Here is a 9,400-nt window from a genome sequence, read left to right as displayed (position 1 = left end):
CATCGTTTTGCAATCGGACACGCATATCTGTAGTTAATTTTAATATTTTTACGTGTGCCCATAAATTAGAATTTTTCAGGCAAGCATTCATTTCGTCTGCAGGAGTTAAACTACGTAAAAATTGCGAATATACAACATTCTTGGCTTTCCCATTGTCTGTGCATATACAAAGCCGTATGCACTAATAATGACTTCATATGCAAACGCTCTTTTTACAAACAAACAAACATGCATACACACAACTCGTTTTTATATAGATAGATAGATAGATGGATACAATACAAATTAACTGCGTAAAACTTACGAATATACAACATTCTTCGCTGTCCAATTGTCGCTGCATATAAATAGATTGTCAGGTTTACCGACCCTCGAACATGCAACGTACAATTGTCCATGGGAAAAACAATCAGTATTAAGATCTATACCACATTTTTCTAATGATTGACCTTGAGCTTTGTTAATGGTGATTGCAAATGCTAATCGAATTGGGAATTGCAATCTTTTAAATTGAAAAGGCAGATCCGTTGGAATCATGGGAATGCGAGGAATAAGAACAGCCTTACCCTCAAAATGCCCTGTCAAGATTGTCGCCTTTATTAGGCTTTCCATTGTTTTTTTTACGGCAAGTCGCGTGCCATTGCAAAGCTTTGGTGGGTCGCCTATTTTTAGTTGTAGCACGTGTGGTGGAAACCCTGAAAGATATATGGAATTTAAAAATTCAGATGGATAATTAACCGCTTCATTTGGTTCCAAAACTGTGTCGACTGACTTGCAAAGGACTGCCTGGTCTCGAATCTTGGTCAAAACAATATTGTTGATTTCGTGGACGTCTATATTTTTGGGTGCGAAATGTTATTTTGTACATACGACAATAGATCACTCGTACTGTAACTTTGTTCACGATCCAATTCTACACATGTCGAAAGAGCAGCGATACGGTTAGGTGAAGGCATTCCCAAATCCTGAAGAGGTTTATTTGCCATACGTACGCACAAATCTTCTATAATAACTAGTGTCGTTATAAATTTCTGATGTAAAATCAAAAGTCATTTCTGACGTCTCTAGCTGTTTTCGATGGAGTATATCTTCGGACATTTTTGACTTATATTTTTCCCATAACTCTGTAGGAGCTGATGGAGAGCAAGTGTACGAATTTGACTTGGGGTTGACGTTTCGCACGCGTCATTGATGCAGTTATCCCAGTGTTGGTCATTCTCCAATAAATTCAGAGCTTGGCATGCACTACGGTAAGTGTCATGTATAGTACCGTTTACAGTTCTCAAATACTCAAAGGATGTCGGACCGGGTACATTCACCAAAAGCAGGCGTAGAAAGAAGCATTCATGTTGATTGGGGTGAACGGTGTAGAGTCTTCCTATCGTGGTATCTTTGAAGATGGTAGTTTGGCCGTAAACCCACTGGTTATCTACTTCGATGGTGGTACCGTTGCCATTGTAGGTTTTTCAGTCATTTTACAATTAGAAATTTCTCTTTCAACGGTCTTCTTACAATTAAAAATTTGTCTTTGAACGATATTCTTAAATACCTGTGTCCTGGTCGTCATTTATATTCCCTGTGTCCCGGTCGTCATTTGTGTCCCGGTATCCCAGTCTGTAATTTCTCTTTTTTCTTTTTTCAGTTTTCTTTTTCTTCTTTATTTTTCAGCTTCACTATGAAATACATATCGCCGAACCTTTGTTTTTTTAACTAAAATCTGGTAGTCATTGATGACCTTTTCCAAGTCAAAATCCCAAACCCAATCATCATCGCTATCATTTTCAGTTTTAATATGTTTTGACTCTCGCTGTCCAGGTGGATCTTCATCTAACTGCGCGGTTTTGCGTTCTTTTGCCTCAAGCCTGTTTCCTTGCTGTTCTTTTGATTCCTCGGCACGCTTTCTTTTCTGACTTTCTCTATCAGCAGCAAGTTTTTTGGCATAGACTCTTTGAGCATCTTCATCAGTCATTGTAAACTTAAACATTAATAGAATTCTACGCGAATATATGTCTTATATAACTTGAATGACGTCACCTTCAAAGCAAAAATGATGGCAACTAATTTCATGACGTCAGCCGAAACATGACGTCACCTGATCCACAGATCCACACACAGACAACTTATTTTTATATATATCTATCTATCTATCTATATAAAAATAAGTTGTCTGTGGATGGATGGATGGATGTGTCAGGTGACGTCACCTGAAAAAACTGGATCAGGTGACGTCAAAACTGAAAAAACTAAAAAAAGGCAAAAACTACAAAAAAAACTAAAAACTAATAAAAAAATAAAAAAGCTAAAAAACTAAAAAAACTATAAAGGTAAAAACCAATAAAAAACTAAAAAAAAAACTGAAAAAACTAAAAAAAGGCAAAAACTACAAAAAAAACTAAAAACTAATAAAAAAAGTAAAAAAGCTAAAAAACTAAAAAAACTAAAAAAAAACTAAAAAAAGGTAAAAAACTAAAAAAAATAAAAAATAAAAAAAAACTAAAAAAAAAGGAAAAAACTGAAAAATAAGCTAAAATAAAGGTAAAAACCAATAAAAAACTAAAAAAAAAAGGAAAAAACTAATAAATGACGACACTCAAAGAGAAAGCGACCAGGACAAAAGGAATGTTCGATTAGCAATCAACAAAGCAAAGGGACACAGGGAGTATAAATGACGACCAGGACATAAGTAAAAAAAAAACTATCTATATATATAAAAATAAGTTGTCAAACTAAAAAAAGGCAAAAACTACAAAAAAAACTAAAAACTAATAAAAAAGCTAAAAAACTAAAAAAACTAAAAAAAAGGCAAAAACTACAAAAAAAACTAAAAACTAATAAAAAAAAATAAAAAATCTAAAAAACTAAAAAAACTAAAAAAACTAAAAAAAGGTAAAAAACTAAAAAAACTAAAAACTAAAAAAAACTAAAAAAAAGGAAAAAACTGAAAAATAAGCTAAAATAAAGGTAAAAACCAATAAAAAACTAAAAAAAAAACTGAAAAAACTAAAAAAAGGCAAAAACTACAAAAAAACTAAAAACTAATAAAAAAAGTAAAAAAGCTAAAAAACTAAAAAAACTAAAAAAACTAAAAAAACTAAAAAAAGGTAAAAAACTAAAAAAAATAAAAAATAAAAAAAAACTAAGAAAAAAGGAAAAAACTGAAAAATAAGCTAACATAAAGGTAAAAACCAATAAAAACTAAAAAGAAAAAAAGGAAAAAACTAAAAAAAATTTTCATCTAAAAAACTAAAAAAAACTAAAAAAGGTAAAAACTAAAAGAACTAAAAAAGAAAAAAATAAATGACGACACTCAAAGAGAAAGCGACCAGGACAAAAGGAATGTTCGATTAGCAATCAACAAAGCACCGGGACATAGGGAGCATAAATGACGACCAGGACATAAGTAAAAAAAAAATTAACAAAACTAAAAAGAAGGTAAAAACTACAAAAAAACTAAAAAGAAAAAAAAACTAAAAACTAATAAAAAAACTAAAAAATCTAAAAATCTAAATAAACTAAAAAAGAAAAAAAAAGGAAAAAAATAAAGGAGAAAAACAAAACTAAAACACGAATGTATATACAGACCGGTACACCGGGATACAAATGACGACCGGGACACAGGGAATATAAATGACGACCGGGACACAGGGACACAACTACAACGGGGACACCGGGGGAAACAGGGGGATATAAATGACGACCGGGACAAAAAAACTAAAAAGAAAAAAAAACTAAAAACTAATAAAAAAACTAAAAAATCTAAAAATCTAAATAAGCTAAAAAAGAAAAAAAAAGGAAAAAAATAAAGGAGAAAAACAAAACTAAAAAACGAATGTATATACAGACCGGGACACCGGGATACAAATGACGACCGGGACACAGGGAATATAAATGACGACCGGGACACAGGGACACAACTACAACGGGGACACCGGAGGAAACAGGGGGATGTAAATGACGACCGGGACACCGGGACAGGGAATGGTCGATTAGCAATCACCATCAACAAAGCTCAAGGGCAATCATTAGAATCATGAGGTATAGATCTGAATACAGATTGTTTTCCCATGGACCATTATATGTTGCATGTTCAAGAGTCGGTAAACCTGACAATCTATTTATATGCAAAGACAATGGGACAGCAAAGAATGTTGTATATTCGCAAGTTTTACGTAGTTAAAACCATATATATATATATATCTATCTATATTCACAGGTGGGACATAGGGACACAACTACAATGGCGCGTAACTATTATGGCGCGTAACGACTTACGCGCGCGGGGGGGCTTGGGGGGGGCGCGAAGCGCCCCCACCAACTAGGTTTTGGGGTGGCGCGAAGCGCCACCCCAACAGCTAGTATATAAAAATAAGTTGTCTGTCTGTGGATGGATGGATGGATGTGTCAGGTGACGTCACCTGAAAAAACTGGATTAGGTGACGTCAAAACTGAAAAAACTAAAAAAAGGCAAAAACTACAAAAAAAACTAAAAACTAATAAAAAAAATAAAAAAGCTAAAAAACTAAAAAAACTATAAAGGTAAAAACCAATAAAAAACTAAAAAAAAAAGTGAAAAAACTAAAAAAAGGCAAAAACTACAAAAAAAAACTAAAAACTAATAAAAAAAGTAAAAAAGCTAAAAAACTAAAAGAACTAAAAAAACTAAAAAAAGGTAAAAAACTAAAAAAAATAAAAAATAAAAAAAAAAAAAAATAAAAAAAAACTAAAAAAAAGGAAAAAAACTGAAAAATAAGCTAAAATAAAGGTAAAAACCAATAAAAAACTAAAAAAAAAAGGAAAAAACTAATAAATGACGACACTCAAAGAGAAAGCGACCAGGACATGTACACCGGGATACAAATGACGACCGGGACACAGGGAATATAAATAACGACCGGGACACAGGGACACAACTACAACGGGGACACCGGGGGAAACAGGGGGATATAAATGACGACCGGGACAAAAAAACTAAAAAGAAATAAAAACTAAAAACTAATAAAAAAAACTAAAAAATCTAAAAATCTAAATAAGCTAAAAAAGAAAAAAAAAGGAAAAAAATAAAGGAGAAAAACAAAACTAAAAAACGAATGTATATACAGACCGGGACACCGGGATACAAATGATGACCGGGACCCGGGACACAGGGAATATAAATGACGACCGGGACACAGGGACACAACTACAACGGGGACACCGGGGGAAACAGGGGGATGTAAATGACGACCGGGACACCGGGACAGGGAATGGTCGATTAGCAATCACCATCAACAAAGCTCAAGGGCAATCATTAGAATCATGAGGTATAGATCTGAATACAGATTGTTTTCCCATGGACCATTATATGTTGCATGTTCAAGAGTCGGTAAACCTGACAATCTATTTATATGCAAAGACAATGGGACAGCAAAGAATGTTGTATATTCGCAAGTTTTACGTAGTTAAAACCATATATATATATATATATATATATATATCTATATTCACAGGTGGGACATAGGGACACAACTACAATGGCGCGTAACTATTATGGCGCGTAACGACTTACGCGCGCGGGGGGGCTTGGGGGGGCGCGAAGCGCCCCCACCAACTAGGTGTTGGGGTGGCGCGAAGCGCCACCCCAACAGCTAGTATAGATATATATAAAAATAAGTTGTCTGTGGATCTGTGGATCTGTGGATCAGGTGACGATCCACAAAAAAGGTAAAAAACTAAAAACTAAAAAAAAACTGAAAAAACTAAAAAAAGGCAAAAACTACAAAAAAAACTAAAAACTAATAAAAAAATAAAAAAGCTAAAAAACTAAAAAAACTAAAAAACTAAAAAACTAAAAAAACTAAAAACTAAAAAAAAAACTTAAAAAAAGGAAAAAACTGAAAAATAGAAGAGAAAAAGAAAACTAATAAAATTAAGAATAAAATAAAAAAAAATAAAAAATATATAAAAATAAGCTGTCTGTCTGTCTGTGGATCTGTGGATCTGTGGATCAGGTGACGATCCACAAAAAAGGTAAAAAACTAAAAACTAAAAAAAAAACTGAAAAAACTAAAAAAAGGCAAAAACTACAAAAAAAACTAAAAACTAATAAAAAAAAAAAGCTAAAAAACTAAAAAAACTAAAAAAACTAAAAAACTAAAAAAACTAAAAACTAAAAAAAAAACTTAAAAAAAGGAAAAAACTGAAAAATAGAAGAGAAAAAGAAAACTAATAAAATTAAGAATAAAATTAAAAAAAATAAAAAAGATAAAAACTAAAAAAAAAAGTAAAAAGAAAAAACGAAAAAAACTAAAAAAGCTAAAAAAAAGGTAAAAACCAATAAAAACTAAAAAGAAAAAAAGGAAAAAAAAACTAAAAAAACTAAAAACTAAAAAAAAAACTTAAAAAAAAGGAAAAAACTGAAAAATAGAAGAGAAAAAGAAAACTAATAAAATTAAGAATAAAAATAAAAAAAAATAAAAAAGATAAAAACTAAAAAAAAAGTAAAAAGAAAAAACGAAAAAAACTAAAAAAGCTAAAAAAAAGGTAAAAACCAATAAAAAACTAAAAAGAAAAAAAGGAAAAAAACTAAAAAAAATTTTCATCTAAAAAACTAAAAAAAAACTAAAAAAGGTAAAAACTAAAAGAACTAAAAAAGAAAAAAAACTAAAAAAAGGAAAAAAACTGAAAAATAAAGGAGAAACAATCTAAATAAATGACGACACTCAAAGAGAAAGCGACCGGGACAAAAGGAATGTTCGATTAGCAATCAACAAAGCACCGGGACACAGGGAGTATAAATGACGACGACCGGGACACAGGGACATAACTACAAAGGGGACGCCGGGGTGCACAGGGGGATATATAAATGAATAAAATTAAGAATAAAATAAAAAAAAAATAGAAAAGATAAAAACTAAAAAAAAGTAAAAAGAAAAAACGAAAAAAACTAAAAAAGCTAAAAAAAAAGGTAAAAACCAATAAAAAACTAAAAAGAAAAAAAGGAAAAAAAAACTAAAAAAACTAAAAACTAAAAAAAAAACTTAAAAAAAAGGAAATAACTGAAAAATAGAAGAGAAAAAGAAAACTAATAAAATTAAGAATAAAAATAAAAAAAAATAAAAAAGATAAAAACTAAAAAAAAAAGTAAAAAGAAAAAAACTAAAAAAAACTAAAAAAGGTAAAAACTAAAAGAACTAAAAAAGAAAAAAAACTAAAAAAAGGAAAAAAACTGAAAAATAAAGGAGAAACAATCTAAATAAATGACGACACTCAAAGAGAAAGCGACCGGGACAAAAGGAATGTTCGATTAGCAGTCAACAAAGCACCGGGACACAGGCAGTATAAATGACGACGACCGGGACACAGGGACATAACTACAAAGGGGACGCCGGGGTGCACAGGGGGATATATAAATGACGATGGCGACTCAGGGAATGGTCGATTCACAGGTGGGACATAGGGACACAACTACAATGGCGCGTAACTAATATGGCGCGTAACGACTTACGCGCGCGGGGGGGCTTGGGGGGGGGGGGGGCGCGAAGCGCCCCCACCAACTTGGTGTTGGGGTGGCGCGAAGCGCCACCCCAACAGCTAGTATATATATATATATATATATATATATATATATATATATATATATATATATATATATATATATATATATATATATATATATATATATATATATATATATATATATATATATATATATATATATATATATACACAGGTTGGACATAGGGAGACAACTACAATGGCGCGTAACTAATATGGCGCGTAACGACTTACGCGCGCGGGGGGGCTTGGGGGGGGGCGCGAAGCGCCCCCACCAACTAGGTGTTGGGGTGGCGCGAAGCGCCACCCCAACAGCTAGTATATATATAAAAATAAGTTGTCTGTCTGTCTGTGGATCAGGTGACGTCATGTTTCTGTGTCGGCTGACGTCATGTTTTCGACTGACGAAATTACAGACCGGGACATTGGGACAAATGACGACCGGGACACCGGCACATAGGGAATATAAATGACGACCGGGACACAAGGAATGTTAAATTAGCAATCACCATCAACAAAGCACCGGGACACAAATGACGACCGGGACACAGGGAGTATAAATGACGACCAGGACATAAGTAAAAAAAAATTAAAAACTAAAAAAAAGGTAAAAACTAAAAAAAAACTAAAAAGAAAAAAAAACTAAAAACTAATAAAAAACTAAAAAAGCTAAAAAGCTAAAAAAACTAAAAAAGAAAATAAAATGAAAGAGGAAAAAAAATGAAAAATAAAGGAGAAAAACAAAACTAAAAAAAAGAAAAAAAACTAAAAAAAGGTAAAAAACTAAAACCTAAAAAAAGACCAATTCAAAAACGAATGTATATACAGACCGGGACACAAATGACGACCGGGACACCGGGACATAAACCTGACATTCTATTTATATGCACAGACAATGGGACAGCAAAGAATGTTGTATATTCGCAAGTTTTACGTAGTTAAAAACATATATATATATATATATATATATATATATATATATATATATATATATATATATATATATATATATATATATATATATATATATATTCACAGGTGGGACATAGGGACACAACTACAATGGCGCGTAACTAATATGGCGCGTAACGACTTACGCGCGCGGGGGGGCTTCGGGGGTGTAATAATTTTTAATTTATTACAGTTTGAAAAGTTAAAACATTTTATACGTATTTTGTTTATTTAAATCATACAGTAAATAACCGAGTTAAACTAAAAACGAGCAAAAATTAATATGAGTAGGGCTGACAACTCCCATGCCTTTTCAAGACCAGAACATAATTTGCATCTTACCGAAAACAAAATACATTAAAATATTATCGCTTTTTTTTAATTGTTCAAAATGCTTTTTACTAGATGTATGATAGGGGAAGTTCTCCCCTTTGCACTCCAATTGCAGCACGAGTGTCTGGTGCCCTTTTTGTGAGCAACAAGGGATTGGAGGGCAAGGAGCTCTTCCCTAAAGCCCATTCATTTTCCAAACAGATCCAGTCAAAATTTTGAGACAACTATTTTGATCAGCATGGTAGAACGGTCCAGCAACTATGTCTTAAGGCATATTAGGCATGTCAGCCTCCCACAATTGCATTTGGCCCATTATGCTTTAAAACTAAATGTTGCTTTAAAATAAATCAAAAGGCATTGTGTTTATGGTTGCCAATAAGACACCTCAGCAATATACGACTAGGGGAATTAATTTGAAACTTTTGGGGATACTACTATTGCTACTTCTTCTCTTACAGCTTAAATAAATAAAAATAGTGTAAGAGAACACAATTAGCATTTCACTAAAAAAAAAAAAAAAAAATAATAACAACAAACAAATGACCGTGGATTGTCAGTTTAATCGACATATAGCCTACTGAAA

The 9,400-nt window shown here is 32.1% G+C and overlaps 1 long non-coding RNA gene across 1 annotated transcript in view; it reads left to right on the top strand.

The window, feature by feature from the left end:
- LOC136025952 (uncharacterized) overlaps positions 1–6,508 on the top strand; it is a 17,214-nt gene extending 10,706 nt beyond the window's left edge. Inside the window, exon 2 of the long non-coding RNA XR_010617184.1 lies at positions 5,701–6,508. This is a non-coding gene — a long non-coding RNA (uncharacterized LOC136025952). The remainder of the gene's footprint in view (positions 1–5,700) is intronic.
- Positions 6,509–9,400: the final 2,892 nt, after the last annotated feature.

This window comes from Artemia franciscana, chromosome 4 (genome assembly GCF_032884065.1).
Source record: "Artemia franciscana chromosome 4, ASM3288406v1, whole genome shotgun sequence".
Taxonomy (NCBI): Eukaryota; Metazoa; Arthropoda; class Branchiopoda; order Anostraca; family Artemiidae; genus Artemia; species Artemia franciscana.
Note: the sequence above shows the minus strand (reverse complement) of the source record. Positions and strands in the feature narration are given on the sequence as shown.